Below are 18,281 nucleotides of genomic sequence, written 5' to 3'. Positions count from 1 at the left end.
TATTGAGTATATGAAAACAATGAACTTAGTAGAACAAAATGTAGTCATAAAGACTTTCCTCCAAAAGGTATATCCCATATATATATGTTTATATCATACAGAATTTCTTGGGGGCAGCTAGGTGGCACAGTGATAAAACACAGGCCCTGGATTCAGGAGGACTTGAGTTCAAATTCAGCCTCAGACACTTGATACTTACTAGCTGTGTGATCCTGGACAAGTCACTTAACCCTCATTGCCCTGCAAACAACCCCCCCCCCCCAAAAAAAAAACCAAAACAAACAAACAAAAAAACCCAGAATTCCTTAATAGTTACAAACACAGATATGATTTTATTCAATAATCATCAGATTGTCATAATGTGGTAAAATAATAGAATTTGGCAGATGCCCAAGGGTCCAACTTGATTGACTTAGGAGTGTTTGAAATGGGTGTGAATGATAAACCAATAAGTACCCACTTAAGGTGATTAGATCTTGAGCAACACCTGGCCCACCCTGTCAGACCTTAGTCTAAATTTAGCCCACCCTGAGAAGGAGTGTCCTCAGAGGCTGTGGACTGCGTCATTAACAAGGAACCAATCTCAGTCACACTACTCAAAGGACCTCCCCTTTAGGGGAGGAGAAAAAGGTAGAAAAGAGGACCCCAACAAGAAGTAATATATACTCTCTCACAGACACACTCTCACACACACTGGCACACTTTCTCTCCCTCTGGCTTTGGAGCTGACTAGAGACTCCCATAGAAACTATGGATCCCTGGTGGTGAGTTAAATCCAGCTCTATGAATTAGCTGAGCTAGAAGCAAGTTTGGGGATTGTATAGGTTATGTTTAAAGCCAGGGAAATTATCCATTTTCCTCTTTCCCTATTCCCTTCTCTTTGACTTTATTAATTTCACCTTTGCTGTGTATTTTATTCCCATTAATAAAACCTGATTAATTTGTGGAAAAGAGGCTGCTAAACTCCTTTCTTATTGGCCTGGGAGAAATATCTAAAAAGGTAGTTGGGAAAGGAGGAAGTATTAGAACTAGAGGTCCCTCATTATTTTCTGAACCCCAATATTATGGCAAGCCACCCAATTTACTTTCTTTTTGTTTGTTTGTTTGTTTTTGTTTTGTTTTGTTTTTGTGGGGAAATGGGGGTTAAGTGACTTGCCCAGGGTCACACAGCTAGTAAGTGTCACGCATCCGGGGCCAGATTTGAACTCAGCTACCCCTGAATCCAGGGCTGGTGCTCTATCCACTGCACCACCCAGCCGCCCCCAATTAACTTTCTATATAAAAATTTGGCCATACAATAATCAAGGCAGACATAGAATAGCCAGATATATTTCTTTTCTTTCTTTTTTGCTGGGCAATGAGGGTTAAGTGACTTACCCATGGTCACATAGCTAGTAAGTATCTGAGGCCAGATTTGAATTCAGGTCCTCCTGAACCCAGAGCTGGTGCTCTATCTACTGTGCCACCTAGCTGCCCCCAGATATATTTCTTTCTTTTTTTTTAATTTTTTTTTTTTTTTTAGTGAGGCAATTGGGGTTAAGTGACTTGCCCAGGGTCACAGAGCTAGTAAGTGTTAAGTGTCTGAGGCCGAATTTGAACTCAGGTATTCCTGACTCCAGGGCCGGTGCTCTATCCACTGTGCCACCTAGCTGCCCCAGATATATTTCTAATAAAGGAGATTAGCTATATCATGGTAGGACCCATTGAGTCCAAAATGAAGAGGAATTCTCTATGGCTATTGATATCTTTCAAGATGTTTATCTTTTGGTTAGGAATAATACTGTTTTTATTATATTAAGCCATAATACCAGAGAACCTCCTCAATCATAATTACAACTACTCAAAAGTGAGTGACACAAAATCTAACCAAAATAAATAAATGGATGTAAAAGGCCTACTACACCTTCTATGACATGTAGCTCGATGACCAGTATCCTGATTTTGACGATTGGAATAACACTGTAGATGGGCCATTAGATAGACTGAAAAAGGAACAGCAACAAAAAGTAGCAGTTGATTTGAATTTGAAAATTCTTCCCTGGGTACCTTTGCATTTATGCATTCGCACACGTGGAAACACAAACACACACACATGCTCACTCTCATACATGATATTTGTTTATTGTTGTTTTTTTTTTTAAGTAGCCATGTTCTCCTGGAAAATAAGACAAAGCTGCAAATAGTAAAATAACACAATCTGTGAAAAATCAAAATTGTAATAAGCTAAAGGACATTAAATGTATAGAGAGCAAAAGTAGACAATATTTATCATCATTGATTACAAACACAATAAATTGTGTAAAATATAACAAAGATATCAGTCAAGAACCATATGATTTAATATCATAGGATGAGAAGGCATGAGTGGTGTGGCATCTGCCCATTGGAGAGAATATTGAGTTGCATGAGATCATAGATGCATTGAAGTAGGCTTATAGAATTATATGATCATAATCTGCATTTAGATGAGACAATAATACAACACAACTCATTTTACAGGTGAGGAAACTGGAGTCCACAGAAGGGAAGAGACTGCTCAAGTTCATGTAGGTTGTGGCAGAGGTAAAGTTTGAACCTTGGTCCTGACTCCAGAACTAGTGCTAACTTCACTGTATTTTTAAAAGATTTTTTTTTCATTTCTGTATTTGAAGAAATATATTTCAGAAGTAAATAGTACCTTTCACATCAGAAAACTGAAAGGATCATTCAAAATGTGAAAATTTAAGTAAAATCAGATGGGGACACATTAACATTTCAATCTAAAAAGCTTATTTATATAAGACAAAAAGTAGGGTAAAACTTCAATATTTGAATGTAGTTCAGTAAGAATTTTCAAATATTTAACAAGGATGACAGATTTAGAGCTAAAAGGGGCTTTAAATCTGATTTCCTCATTTTTCAAATGAGAAAACTGAGTCATATGGAGCTTTAATGTTTTCTCTTAGGTCACAGACTAGTTAGTAAATGTCTGAAGCTGGATTTAATCCTTGATCTTTCTCACTCCAACTATAGTACTCTATCCACTATTCCTTGTTGCCTATAGTAATGTCTAGTATTTTTAAAGTTCTCTATGAGACAATTGATTTCTTAGCTCCTTAAGAGAAAGGAGAGAAGTTAAGTCGCAGACACAATGTTTCACATACTCTCGAGCACTAAGATTCACTATTTCAATAAAATATTTGATAACCCAATGATATGTCATGTTGACAAATTCATTAAATTAGACTCCCTAACTATCTATACTAGGTTTCTACTTGTTATCCTAATTTTGATTGTTATATTTCAATATAAAGATATTTTTTTATTTAAAACCCCCCCCCCTTTTTTTTTCTTTTGTGCTAATTCATGGCCTTCTGATTTTTTTCCTCTATCCAGTTGTATGGAATGAACTAATGTTAATTTTGCCATTTTAGGAATAAGAAAGCTTTGATCAGAAAATGAGAGAAATTTATATTATCTGGATTTGAAATAAAAGTTAAGTAAATTCTGATTTCAACCAGTTGTATGTAATTATCATCCTTGGTGACAGGGTTACATTAATACATTACAATGAAGAAAGTTTCCATTGCTGTGAGTCAAATAATGACCTGTAACTTGACCATTTGCAAAACCTTGTGACTAGGCAACAATCAACTGGTCTGATTCCCTTTAAGTGGCATGATCAATTCCAGTCAATAATGATAAATTAATTATTATGGTCTTATACTGTCCTTGATCTGTGCAAAAATAAAAAAAAAACTATTATCACCAATTTATGAGGAATTATCTATGCTGTTATGTTGGAAATTGTCTTAATATTAATATAATTCACTTTGTTCACTGACAAAGGCAATTCAGAGAAGTACATGAATCATTTCAAAAAACTGAGGTCTGTGTTACATTCTTAAGCCATTTGAGTCTATTTTTTTAAAATTAACACATATTAATTACTTCTAAAGTCTTGTTTTCTATTCTATGATAAATATTCTCAAAAGAGATAATTAAAATATAAGGATAAGTAGATTCAGTATGAATAGTTTAACATGTTAAAAAATATTACTTAAGCACAAGCCTATTCATTGCTGTTATCAGTTGTAGGAAAAGGGCCAAGTAACAAATTAAGGAGATGTAGACTTTTAATTTCATTAGTGTAGGAAATTTGAGTTTAGAAACTTCCACAATGTAGATGAGAAATTCATCTTTAATTAATAAGCCTAAAACTTTGCCCAGAGCATTTTAAAGTTAACTTGGCCATGTTTATTAAGTTAGCATACATCTAAGGAAGGATTTGAATCTATCTTTCTATCTTTATGGATAATTCTCTATCAACTATCTAACAGTAGGCAATATTCAGTAAAGGTGGAAGACTATCATTCAGATTCCAGCGAGATGTTTATAAATGTTAGTTCAATTTTTGCTTGTCATTTTCCATCACCAGTTTTTGACTGATCCTTGAGAGATCTTCGAACATGAAGAACACTTCTTTCAATTAAAGACTTAGATTACAATGCATCTTAAATTCTGCCTCAATGGATTATCTTGATAAACTAAATGCTGACTTAAAGAAAACACTTAAAAGTGATCCTTTTTTGTCAAATGACAGTAAGCTATAAAATGTAGAAAGGCTCACTTTGGACATCAGAAATGGGTTCAATAAAGATATAGATTATGGGGCAGCTAGATGGCGCAGTGGTTAAAGCACCGGCCCTGAATTCAGGAGTACCTGAGTTCAAATCCGGCCTCAGACACTTGATACTTACTAGCTGTGTGACCCTGGGCAAGTCACTTAACCCCCATTGCTGGCAAAAAACCCAAAACCCAAAACAAACAAACAAACAAAAAATAAATAGATTATTTATTGGGTAACAGGAGCACAACAATCTATTAAATGAAAACTAGTGGTATTCAACAGCATATGAACATATACAGGGTGTTCCAAAAGTCTGAGTATTGTTTTAGACTTTAAAAGTTTAAAATTATGCCTGGACTTTTGGGATTTTTCTTATCTATTTTTGTCATTGAAGGAGAAGATTGGGTTATTGAACAATGGATCACATCTATTATAGCACTTCCTAGGTTCTTAGTACTTGAACTGAGGTTCAGAATGTTCGGTTCAAGCTTTCCCTTAATCATTTGCTATAAAGGGATTATACGCAATTTTTTTATGTCACATGGAATCAAACAACTAATTATAATAAAATACTTAAGGAATCTGGCTGATCAGAAATGTCAATATTAAATAGATTTTTATTCCTGTACCTGTTTTATGATTGGAAAATATCAAATGTCATTCCGTTCAATTTAGTGAAACCATAAAAAACAACTCTGAGGTACCACCTCATACCTATCATATTGGCTAATATGACAAAAATACAATGATAAATGTTGGAGAAGATGGAGCAAAATTGGAACACTGATGCATTGTTGATGGAGTTGTGAACTTATCCAAACACTCTGGAGAGCAATTTAGAACTATGCCCCAAAGTCTATAAAACTATGCATACCCTTTGACTCAGCAATACCACCACTAAGTCTATATTCCAAAGATCATAAAAAGCGAAAAGGATCCACATGTACAAAAATATTTATAACTACTCTTGTCGTGGTGGCAAAAAATTGGAAATCAAGGGAATGTATATCAATTGGAAAATAGCTGAACAAGTTGTGGTATATGAATGTAATGGAATACTACTGTACTTTAATAAATGATAATCAGGCAAAAAATCCTGGAAGGACTTACATGACCTGATGCTGAGTGTAGTGAGCAGAACCAGGACAACATTGTACATAGTAACAGCAACATTGTATGAAGATTAACTGTGATATACATCTTCTCAGAAATACAATGATCCAAGACAATTCCAAAAGACTCATGATGGAAAATGCTCTCCACATGCAGAAAAAGAACTATAGAGTCTGAATGAAGATCAAAGCATATTAGTTTCACTTTTTGTTGTTGTTTGTTTGTTTCTTCTTTCTTATGCTTTTTTAATTTTGTTCTGATTCTTCTCTCATAATATGACTAATGTGGATATATGTTTAACATTATTGTAATGTATAACCTGTGTCAAATTCCTTGCTGGCTTTGGGAAAGAGGAGGGAAGAGAGAAAGGGAGAAAAATGTGGAACTCAAAATCTTACAAAAATGAATGTCGAAAACTATCTTTACAAGTAATTGTAAAAAAATAAAATAAAATACTATTAAAACAAACTAAAAAACAAAACAACACAATAACAACAAACAGCATCAGCAAAAGTAAATATATTAAGTCCCCACAAAGACCAACATGCTGTACTAGCCAAGGGTAACATTCCTCTACTTCACTCTTCCCATCAGTGCATGTTACAACCCATCAAGAGTTACTATGGCTAAGAATCTCATAATCCTGTGGCTAACCTCATGAGGAGTTTCTCCAGTTTTACCTTATATAGTTCTCAACCTATTGAATATGAGCTCCTGGAGGGAAAGACTATTTCCTTTTTGTTTTTAACTCCATGATCTGTGACAGGGGCTTGCATTGGGAAAGTACAATGAATACTTATTAATAGATTTATTTATTCTCTAACATTTTAAAATATTTATTTATTTATCTAGAATTTTCTCCATTATGTGTATAAAGAAATGTTCACATTGATTTTTAAAACTTTGTGTTCCCTCCCTCCTGACCCCCTCTTAAGAACTCAACAATTTAATTTGTTATACATCTGCAGTTATGCAAAACATTTCCTTGATAGTCAAGTTGTGCAAGAAAACAGACAAAAAAATTTTAGAAAGAGGAACAAAAAAAATTATACTTCAATCTGTATTCAGCTACCATCACTTCTTTCTCTGTAAATGGTTTGAATTTTCCATAAGTCCTTCTGATAGCATCCTGCTCATTATTTCTTACAGCATAATAGTGTTCTATCCTAATATCATCCCACAATTTGATCAGCCTTTCCCCAAGTGATGGGCATCACCCCTATTTCAAATTCAAGTGTTTAAAAAATCTTTTTTAGGATACCAACCTAGTAGTGGTATGTGTAGGTGGAAGAATATGCATGGTTTTATAGTCCCTTGGCCATAGTTTCAAATTACTCTACAGAATGTTTGAATCAGTTTACAACTTTACCAAGAGTGTATTAAAGTCTCATTTCTCCCATATCCCCCACATTTTTCATTTTCTTCCAATCCAATAGGTATGATGTAGTTCCTAGACATGTTTTGACCTGAATCTCTCCAATGAATAGCGAGTGATTTAGAGCATTTGTTTTTCATATTGCTATAGGTGGCTTTGATTATTTCATCTGAAAACTTCATGTCTTTTTATCATCAATTAACTGTGGCATGGCTCTCATTTTAGCAAATTTGACTCAGTTCTCTATGTGTTTGAGAACTGAGGCCAATCAGACAAACTTGCTTCAAGGTTTTTTTTGTTTTGTTTTGTTTTCCCACAGCTACTATCGCTAACTATATTACCCTCCATCATATTCCCTCCCCTTGATATTTACTATTTTCCATCTTATTTCACTCTATCCCTCCTCAGAAGTGCTTTGCTTCTGACAGCTCCCTCCCCCAATTTGTCCTCCCTTCACCTCTCTCCCCTTATCCCCTTCTTCTCCGATGTTCCCACAGGGCAAGATATATTACTATACCCAATTGAGTGTGTATGTTATTCCCTCTTTGGGTCATTTCTGAAGAGAAATAGTCTCACTCACTCCCCAACACCTCACCCATATTCACCTCCTCTCCATACATTTTCTTCCTTCTTTTTGTGAGATACTCTACCCCATTCCACATCTCCCTTTCCCTTTCTCCCAGTGCATACCTCTGCCCCCTAAATTTTTTAAGGATAGAAAAATGAGGCAATTAGGTGGCACAGTGGACAAAACACAAGCCCCAGACCCAAGAGGACCCAAGCCAAAATCCAGCCCCAGACACCTGACACTCACCAGCTATGAGACCCTAGGTAAGCCACCCTACCCTGACCCCACCACACACAAAAAAAAATAACAATAAAAAATCAGTACATGCTTTAAAGATATCATCCCTTCATATTCAACTCTAAGTATACTCCATTCAGCTGCTCAAATAATGAGAAAGTTGTTATGAGTTAGAAGTATCATCTTCCCATGTAGGAATGTAAACACTTTAACCTTTTAATATCCCTCATGATTTCTTTTTCCTGTTTTCCTTTTTATGCTTCCCTAGGGTCTTGTATTTGAAAGTCAAATATTTTACTCAGTTCAGGTCTTTTCATCATGAATACCTGAAACTCCTCTCTTTCATTGAATTCCCATTTTTCCCCTGAAACATTATACAGAGTTTTGCTGGGTAGGTGATTCTTAGTTGTAATCTCAGTTCCTTTGCCCTCTGGAATATCATGATCCAAGCCCTCCTATCATTTAATGTAGAAGCTGTTAGATATTGTGTTAGCATGACTGTGGCTCCACAATACTTGAATTGTTTCTTTCTGGCTGCTTGCAATATTTTCTCCTTGAATTGGGAACGCTGGAATTTGGCTATAATATTCCTGGAAGTTTTCCTTTTGGGGATCTCTTTCAGGAAGTGATTGGTGGATTCTTTCCATTTTTATTTTACCTTTTGTTTCTAGAATGATAATGCAATTTTCTCTGACAATTTCTTGGAAGATGATGTTTAAGCTCTATTTTTTGATCCAGACTTCAGGTAGTCCACTAATTTTCAAATGATCTCTCCTGGATCTATTTTCTAGGTCAGCTGTTTTGCCAAGGAGATATTTCACATTACCCTCTATTTTTTCATTCATTTAGATTTGCTTTATTTCTCATAAAATCATTAGCTTCCATTAGCTCAATCCTAATTCTTAAGCAATTATTTTCTTCAGAGAGCTTTTGGATCTCCTTTTACATTTGGACTTTCAAGCTGTTGACTTTTTCCTCATAAATTTCTTTCATCATTCTCATTTCTCTTTCCATTTATTTCCTCTACCTTTCTTACCTTATGTTCAAAGTCCTTTTGAGTACTTTCATGGCCTGAGACCAATTCATATTTTTCTTAGAAACTTTTGGATGTAGGAGTTTTGACTTTGTTATATTCTTCTGAGGGTATATTTTGATCTTCCTTGTCACCAAAGAAACTTTCTAGGGTCACCATCTATTTCTGTCTGCTCATTTTGCCAGCCTATTTCTTGACTCTTAACTCCTTCTTAAAGTGGGGTACTGCTTCCAGGGTGCACTGTCCCAAGCTTGTGGGGTGCCACATGGTATGATTTAAAGAGAGGCATGTTCCTCATTCCTCTGGCCTGTAAGTAACCACAGGTCTGCTTGTTCTTTAACCCAGGAACAGATTTCTGTTTCACTGTGTTTGCAAGCTCTGGCATGCCTGTGCCCTTCTCCAACCTGTGACACCACTCAAGACTGCTTCCTAGTTCCAAGCACAGGCAACACAAAAGAGTTCCACCTCAACATCAGTAGAGAACCCTGCAATCTCCCCCAGCAAGCCACTGAACCCCTTCACTAGACCATAAGCCATGTTCCATGCTGCCTCTAGCATGGCCTGCCTGGGGCTGTATCTGTGTCTGAGTGGCCTGGGTCTAGGCTCCGCTCTCACACTGTTACAACAGAACTTTCCTGCCAACTTTCTAAGCAGTCTTTGGCTGGAAAATGATGGCATCTTGTCCTTTTGTGGGTTCTGCTGCTCCCAGAATTGTCTTATGGCATTATTTGGGGCTATTTGGATGGATTGTGGGGAGAGGTCTTGGAAGTTACTGACTTTCCTCCACAATCTTGGCTCTGCCCCCAGATTTATTTATCCTTAAAAGGCAGATATCCACTTTATCACTGTTCTGATTCCACTATCCTTTCTAGATCATGAGGGACTTCCAGTGCTTGTGTTCTATAGGCAAAACTATGTAGAATTTAGGATCACTTCCATACTACAATACAGCATGGGAACCATTTTTAAGTGGAGGAGAAGATAGTGTATATACACAAATGAAAATCAACATAATGCCTTCCTTCAAGGGACTTAAAAGTTTCTAAAGTATATTAAAACCTTCCTCTAATATCAATTGCCCATGGATAGGCTGAGCTAATATAATAAAAATGACAATTCTACCTAAATTAATTTACTTATTCAGTGCCATACCAAGCAGACTACCTAAAAATTATTTTATAGAGCTAGAAAAAATAATAACAAAATCCATCTGGAAAAACAAAAAGAATATCAAGGGAAATAATGAAAAGAATGCACAGGAAGGTGGATTAGCTGTACCAAATTTGAAGCTCTACTATAAAGCGGCAGTCATAAAAACTCTCTTGTACTGGCTAAGAAATAGAGTGGAGGATTGATGAAATAGGCTAGGCACAGAGACACAGTAGTAAATGACATTAGTAATGTACTGTTTAATAAACCCAAAGGCTCCAGCTTCTGGGATAGGAATTCAGTATTTGACAAAAACTGCTGGGAAAACTGGAAGATAGTGTGACAGAAATTAGGCATAGACCAACATATTACATCTTATACTAAAATAAGGTCAAAATGGGAACCTGATTTAGACATAAGAGGTGATACCATAGGTAAATTAGGAGAAGAAGGAATAGTCTGCCTTTCAAATCTTTGGAAAGGAGAACGGTTTATGACCAAACAAGAGATAGAGAATATTATGAAATGCAAAATTGATGATTTTGATTATGTTAAATTAAAAAAATTTTGTACAAACAGAAGCAATGCATCCAAAATTAGAAGGGAGGTACAAAGCTGGGAAACAATTTTTGTGGCCAGTACTTCTGATAAAGGCCTCATATCTAAAATATATAGGGAATTAAATCAAATTTATAAGAATCCAAGTCATTCCCCAATTGAGAAATGGTCAAAGGATATGAACAGGCAGTTTTCTGATGAAGAAACCAAAGCTATTTATTCCCATATAAGAAAATGCTCTAAATCTCTAATGATTAGAGAGATGCAAATTAGAACAACTCTGAGGCACCACCTGACACCTATCAGATTGGTTAAAATGACAAAAAAGGAAAATAATAAATGTTGGAGAAGCTGTGGAAAAATTGGAACACTAATGCATTGTTGGTGGAGCTGTGAATTGATCCAACCATTCTGGAGAGCAATTTGGAATTATGCCCAAAGGGCGATAAAGCTGTCCATACCCTTTGACCCAGAAATACCACTTTGGGGTCTTTTTCCCAAAGAAATCATGGAAAGGGGACAAGTTGTGGTATATGAATACAATGGAATACTATTGTGCTGTAAGAAAAGATGAGCAGGAGGAGTTCAGAGAAACCTGGAGGGTGTTGCATGGGCTGATGATGAGTGACATGAGCAGAACCAGAAGAACATTGTACACAGTATCATCAACATTGAGTGTTGATCTACTGTGATGGACTATATTCTTCTCACCAATGCAATGGTACAGAAGAGTTCCAGGGAACTCATGATAGAAGAGAATCTCCAAATCCAAGGAAAAAAAAAAAGAACTGTGGAGTATAGATGCTAAATGATCCATACTATTTCTTTTGTTTTTGGTGCTGTTGTTTTTTCTATTTTGAGGTTTTTCATCATTGCTCTGATTTTTCTCTTGTAACATGACTAATGCAGAAATAGGATTAATGTTATTATGTGTATATATATATATGTGTGTGTATGTTATATATATATATATATATATATATATATATATAACCTATATCAGATTACCTGCTGTCTAGGGGAGGGGGGAAGGAGGGAGAAAAATCTGAAATTGGAAAGCTTGTATAAACAAAAGTTGAGAACTATCTGTACATGTAATGGGAAAAAAATAAAATACTTTATTAATTTTAAAAAAAGCAAAAAAATTAAAAATTAAAACAACTCTGAAGTACCACCTGACACCTATCAGGTTGGCTAAAATGACAAAAAAGGAAAATAAGAAATGTTGGAGAAGCTGTGGAAAAATTGGAACACTAATGCATTATTGGTGGAGCTGTGAACTGATCCAACCATTCTGGAGAGCAATTGGGAAATGACTGAAAAAGTTTTGGTATATGAATGTAATGGAATTCTATTTTGCCATAAGAAATGATGAGCAAGTTGAGTTCAGATAATCCTGGATGGACTTGCATGAACTGATGATGAGTGATTTAAGCAGAACCAGAAGAACATTATACACAGTATCATCAACATTATGTGTTGATCCACTGTGATAGTCTAGATTCTTTTCACCAATCCAACAGTACAAAAAAGTTCCAAAGGACTCATGATGGAAAAGGCTCTCCATATCAAGAAAAGAAAAAAAAAGAAACTACAGAATATGGATAATGATTGAACCATACTATTTTTTTTGTTTTTGGTGGTGTTGTTTTTCTTATTTGAGGTTTTTCCTTTTTGCTCTGATTCTTCTATTATAACGTGACTAATGCAGAAATATGTTTAATGTTTTATATGTATATGTGTGTGCATATATATACATATATATACATATGCATATATATGTATATATACATACACATACACACACGCACATACATATATACATATATATATATATATAAAACCTATATCAGATTGCCTGCTGTCTGGGGGAGGAGGGAGGGAGGGAGGGAGAAAAATTTGAAATTGGAAATCTTATATAAACAAATGTTGCAAACTATCTCTACATGTAACTGGAGAATAATAAAATACTTAAAAAAAACCTTCCTCTAAATATTCTAGCATCATATAGTAAGAGTAATTACACTTCTACGTATGTTTGGATAACCAGAATATTCAGTTAAGTAAAATATTTTACTTCCCTGAACTTTCCAAGCCTTGGTAATTCTACTATGTTTTGGAAGTAAGTAAATGAAATTACTATTTACAAACAGGTTATTTCCAAATCTGAGGGGCAGCATGTGTAGAGAAAAGAAAAGAAAGTCAAGAGGCCACAATTCTAGTTCTGCCTCTTAGACTAAATATCTTTTCAACTTTGGGCAATAATCTCTTTTGCTTTCTGTGTTTGTTTCATAAATTGTAAAATAAGGGTAGTTGGAAATGATTAAATCTATCTACCATCCACTGGTACACTGACATTATGGTTGTAAAGGAATTTCTATGCAGAAACAGTCCAAGATTGTGAAGGAATTCATCAGTTTTTACCAAAACTATTTTTTGCCTTATCATCCACACATAAAAATTGAATTGAGTACCATATTCCTTCCCAGTTTATGACATAAGCATATTTGGCTATTTAAGGGATGAAGTAAAAGTTTCTAAATAACTTTGAGACACGATTATAAATACAAGATGCTATTTTTTTTTAAGATTGAACTTGATATTAGTTTAAATTGTCCACCAATTCTTTTATTTTGAATGTTTCTGTTGAGATAGCGATCTTTTTTTTCTTCCTTTTACAGATGTTTAAATTCTGAAATCCCCTTAGGTATCAAGGGCCTGCATATCCCATCTGTGCTGACAAGTGATTGGAATGCTATATAAAGCAAAAATAATAATACTTCATTAACTCTACCAAATATTTAGCCCTCCATATGTTGTTTCTGCTCCAAATCATTCTAACATTGTGATATAAAAATATTGTTCAGAATAAATAATAGATAAAAGTAAACAGTCATATTTCAGTCGAGATGGTGCTCAGGGTTTTTGTTGCTGTTGTTATTTGGAGAGGGGCATATTTTATTTGCAAGAGGTGATTTAATACCATGTTCTCCCACCTCTATGGATGCCTTCTTGCCTGTGCATAAACTGAGGGAGCACATTTCCCTGTGTACTTCCAGTTTAAACATGGTTTTCATCATGAAGTGTAGTTTGCAGAGGCCTACCAAATCCTTCATTGTTTCTAATAGTATGTTTGGCATCAAATTGAGATTAATTCAAGATGCGCTGAAGAAACTGCCTATATGTCTCCCTGATTGGACATTAATCAACAGCGTTGGAACACTAAGCAAACTCCATTTTTTTTCTACAGTGTGTGCAACTGCATAAAGGCTCAATTTTCCTGGAGAGCTTAAATGCAATTTTATGTTTAATTTTATCATTTAATATATAAATCAATTGTTAAGCAAAACCTATATGCATTTTATTACCCATAATAACACAGCAAAACCCAAAGGTGAAATAAACTCAAAATGAGGCAGCTTAATAAAAAACAGTGAAGAAAACTAAATAACATAAAATATTTTTTGCGTGCCAGATACTGCCCCCAAACAATGGTAGTGAAATTAAAATGGAATTTTATGATATAAATGAGAAAAACTGGCTCTCAAATTTGGGGATTGTCTCCTGATGATAGGAAGTTGAACTGTATTTCCTAGTAGTGTTTTAATTTCTAAGCTTTATTTTTAAGGTTATAGCTTAGTTTTTCTGTTGTTTATATAGTTCAGCATAGGACTTTTGCTCTGTACATATGTCATTTTGTTATTCATTTCATCTGGGATCAAAAACCTTATGGAATGGATTAGTGAATGAAGAGGTTAAAGAGGTCAAGGTATTGAGAATAAGTAAATGATATCATTGGGAATATGAGATTTGTTAGAAATATCATGTTGTAGAGTAGCATTTGGCAGTTTGAGGACAATCCATTTTTCTATGAAATATAAATGCAAATATGCCTGGGGGGAAGGGGGATGTTAATATTTTTCTTATTTGATGATGGCTTTAAAGCCCTTTAGTATTCACAAAATGCAACTATTTTAAAATCTTATTCTTCACCAAATTATATAAACTAGAATTGGAAAAAGTTTCTAGGGTCTAACAATTCATTCTCATGATTCTAAAGTGGACAGCCCCTCCCTGCAATATTTTTGGGGGTATTTTATTCAGACAAGCCTTAAGGGTTCCTAAATGCTGGTGCTTCTAACCTTTTATTTACAGGGTTATATGTTTCCATTGTTTTAATTAGTCTTTAATTATTCAATTATATACATGCATAGTTAATTCAATTTTATTATAATTGAATTTCATTAAATATATAAGATTACCATTACCATCTACTCTATTTGATAACTTTAACAAGAAGAAAAAGTTATTTACTGCTCCTCAAAGAAAACTAGACAATGCAGTAAATTTGGCATTACTTTCCTGCCAATTTCTTTAAAATACCACAGAAGCTGCCCAGTTAGTATTACATGAACTGCAGTCTTCATCAAAGACAAAATGCAGTCATGGAAGTATCCAAATTCAGAAATTAGACCCCTCCAGACCTCTTCATCTTTAATGTTAATGACGTACTATACTACCACTAATCCCAATATTATGTATTATGTACAATGGGTAGAAAGCAAGTTGTTCCATTTCTTTGGAAAGACATGCCATTCATTTTAGTTGCAATATTGGTCATGTCCTAATTGTACTTCCTAAGCTCCCCATTTAGGATATTACTTAAAGAATGACTCATTTAGGGGCAGCTAGGTGGTGCAGTGGATAAAGCACTAGTCCTGGATTCAGGAAGACCTGAGTTCAAATCCAGCTCAGACACTTGACACTTACCAGCTGTGTGACCCTAGATGAGTCACTTAACCCTCATTGCCCTGATCCTCCCAAAATAATGATTCATTTAGTTAACAAATATTTATTAGGCACTTACGCTATGATAAGCACTGGTAATACAACTAAGCAAAAAGAAAGCTGGACCCTGCCATCAAAGAGCTTACATTATAATGAGGGAAGATAAAAGATAAAAGGAAGCTATAAAGACAGGGGTGTACCTGAGTGGTGGCATGATAGAGAAATCCAGGGGAATGCAGCAGATGGGAAATGAAGAGATAGCTAACTACGGAAGCCTTCTTAAATACAGATTCTAGTAGATGATGTCTTAATAGAGAGAAGAGCTCTGTATAGAGAGAGTATTTCTGAGGTATAATTTTCAGGACTGAAGTGGTCCTCCAGGATAAAGAAGTTTCTGGAGCATACTGGAAAATTTCATAAGAGTATAAAACATCAAACCAATGAGGAATATCTTTTCTTCACCTTAGGGAAAAAAAAGTCACCTTCATTGAATCCTACAATGATACCTGATTCTAGTATGGAAGTAAACTATGTTTTGGGAGCACATGCAAATAGAACTCAATATCAGGCCAATTCTACAACATCCTGTCTGCTGCTTGAGGACCAGAACAAGTATTGGAAGGCTGGCCAATAGGTGACAAATTATTTGACTAAGGCAGCCCAGAGAATAAAGAAAAAAAAATGTCTTTAGCCTTATGTCATCCATATGCTTCTGTATTGACAGTGGCAGATACAGAAATAGGGGTGGAAGAGTTACAATTTTTAAAGTACCCCAAATACTGACTTAACTCTTAGTGCTATGAATATTAATATCTTCCCACTATGTACACATGCTATCAAATAAATGAATTAATCTTGAATTTCTTAGAACAAGCAAGACCAGAAAACAAAAGGAAGTGGTTCCTAAATGGTTTGATGTCTTTTAGGGCATCTTAAGAATGCGAATATGTTTCTTTGATTTTCTCATGAGTCAAAATATAAAAAGTGATATGGAACATTTGACATATGTGTAGTCATAACCAGCACACACACACACACACACACACAAAGATTGCAAGGGATATGCCTGCAAAATATGAGTCAATATATATTGTAGAGGATGGGGCCACTAAATGGTGATTTTGATAGAATTCCAAGCCTGGAATCAGGAAGACCAGAGTTCAAATCTGGTCTCAGACACTTACTAGCTGCATAACCCTGGGCAAATCAGGTAACCCTGTTTACCTCAGTTTCCTTATCTGTAAAATAGGGTAAATATAAGTTCCTACCTCCCAGGGTTGTTAAGTCAATGAAACAAAATAATATGTGCAAAGTGCTTAACATACTAACTGGCACATATTAAGGGCTATACAAATGTTATTTATCAATAGTAGTAGAGATATTCTTAGTATTAAAGACCTCTAAATTTTAAAGTCATATTTCTCAAGGAGAAGTAGAATGCTTTAGTGGATTGAGAAGCTAGCCTCAGAGTGAGAAAAACAAAGTTTCAGATCATGATTTGGAAATATATTGGCTATATGACCCTAGTTAAGTCATTTACAGTCTCAATGACCTAAGCATTTCACTGATATTATGCTTTACAGAGAAGTTGCTGATCATTTGTAGAAAGAACTTCTTCAAAAGGAGTTCCTTAGACTACTGAAGTCATAACTTAAGTACAAAGAAAGAAATAAAATCAATTATTTCAATATAAATATGGGCAAAGGAGAAGACTACAAAAAGTCGGGAAATTTTTTTTTAAGTTGAAAAATATGGCCAAGGGATGAGGACAAAAGCCAAAAAGTTTATAGACTATACAGAAATCATGCATATCTATCTATCTATCTGTCTATCTATCTATCTATCTATCTATCTATCTATCTATCTATCTATCTATCTATCTATCTATCTCCATCCATTCTACACATATTTATATATAAGAATATACATGTATGTGTGTATGTATATATATATATTTGAACATATACATATTTATGTGTTTATTTGTGTAATATTGTCGTTAAGAAACTTAGGAAGTACTGGACATGGTGAGATTCAAATAACAACTCCAAAATTACATGGAATTGATTCTCTTTTGATAGACAATTAATGGTCAGCAATGTGGGAGCCCTTTCCAAATCAGCTGTTTGTGTGTAATCAGACCATCGACTTGTTAGAACATGTTAGATCAAAATCAATATCAACTTAGAGGGAAAAAAAGGAGAGACTATAGGACACATAAATTAAACAACTCAACTCTCACTCATATCCAATCTGTTGTCAAGAGCTGAAGAGTTTTCTTTAAAACATTTCTTTAAAAATATTTTATGGAGCTAAAAAAATAACAAAATTCATCTGGAAAAACAAAAGTTCAAGGATATCATGGGAATCAATGAAAAAATACAAAAGAAGGTAGTCTGGCAGTATTAGATCTCAAACTCTACTATGAAGTGGTAATTATCAAAACAATCTGGTTCTGGCTAAGAAATAGAGAGTTAGATCAGTGAAATAGAATAGATAGAAACTATACTCTAATAAATGACTATAGTAACATAGTAAATTATAACCCCAAAGATCCAAGCTTTTGGACCAAAAACTCATTATTTAACAAAAACTGTTGGTAAAACTAGAAAACAGTATGGAAGAAATTAGGTATAGACCAACATCTTACACCGTATACTAAAATAAAGTCAAAATGGGTACATGATTTGTACGTAAAGGATGATACCATAAGAAAATTAAAGGACTACGGAATTGTCTATCTGTCAGATTTAGGAAAGGGGAAGAATTTAGGATGAAAGAAGATTAGGAGAACAAAATTAAATGTAAAATAGATCATTTTGATTATATAAAATCAAAAGGCTTCTACAAA

The sequence above is a fragment of the Dromiciops gliroides genome, chromosome 2 (assembly GCF_019393635.1).
Source record: "Dromiciops gliroides isolate mDroGli1 chromosome 2, mDroGli1.pri, whole genome shotgun sequence".
Taxonomy (NCBI): domain Eukaryota; kingdom Metazoa; phylum Chordata; class Mammalia; order Microbiotheria; family Microbiotheriidae; genus Dromiciops; species Dromiciops gliroides.
This window is presented reverse-complemented; position numbering follows the sequence as displayed.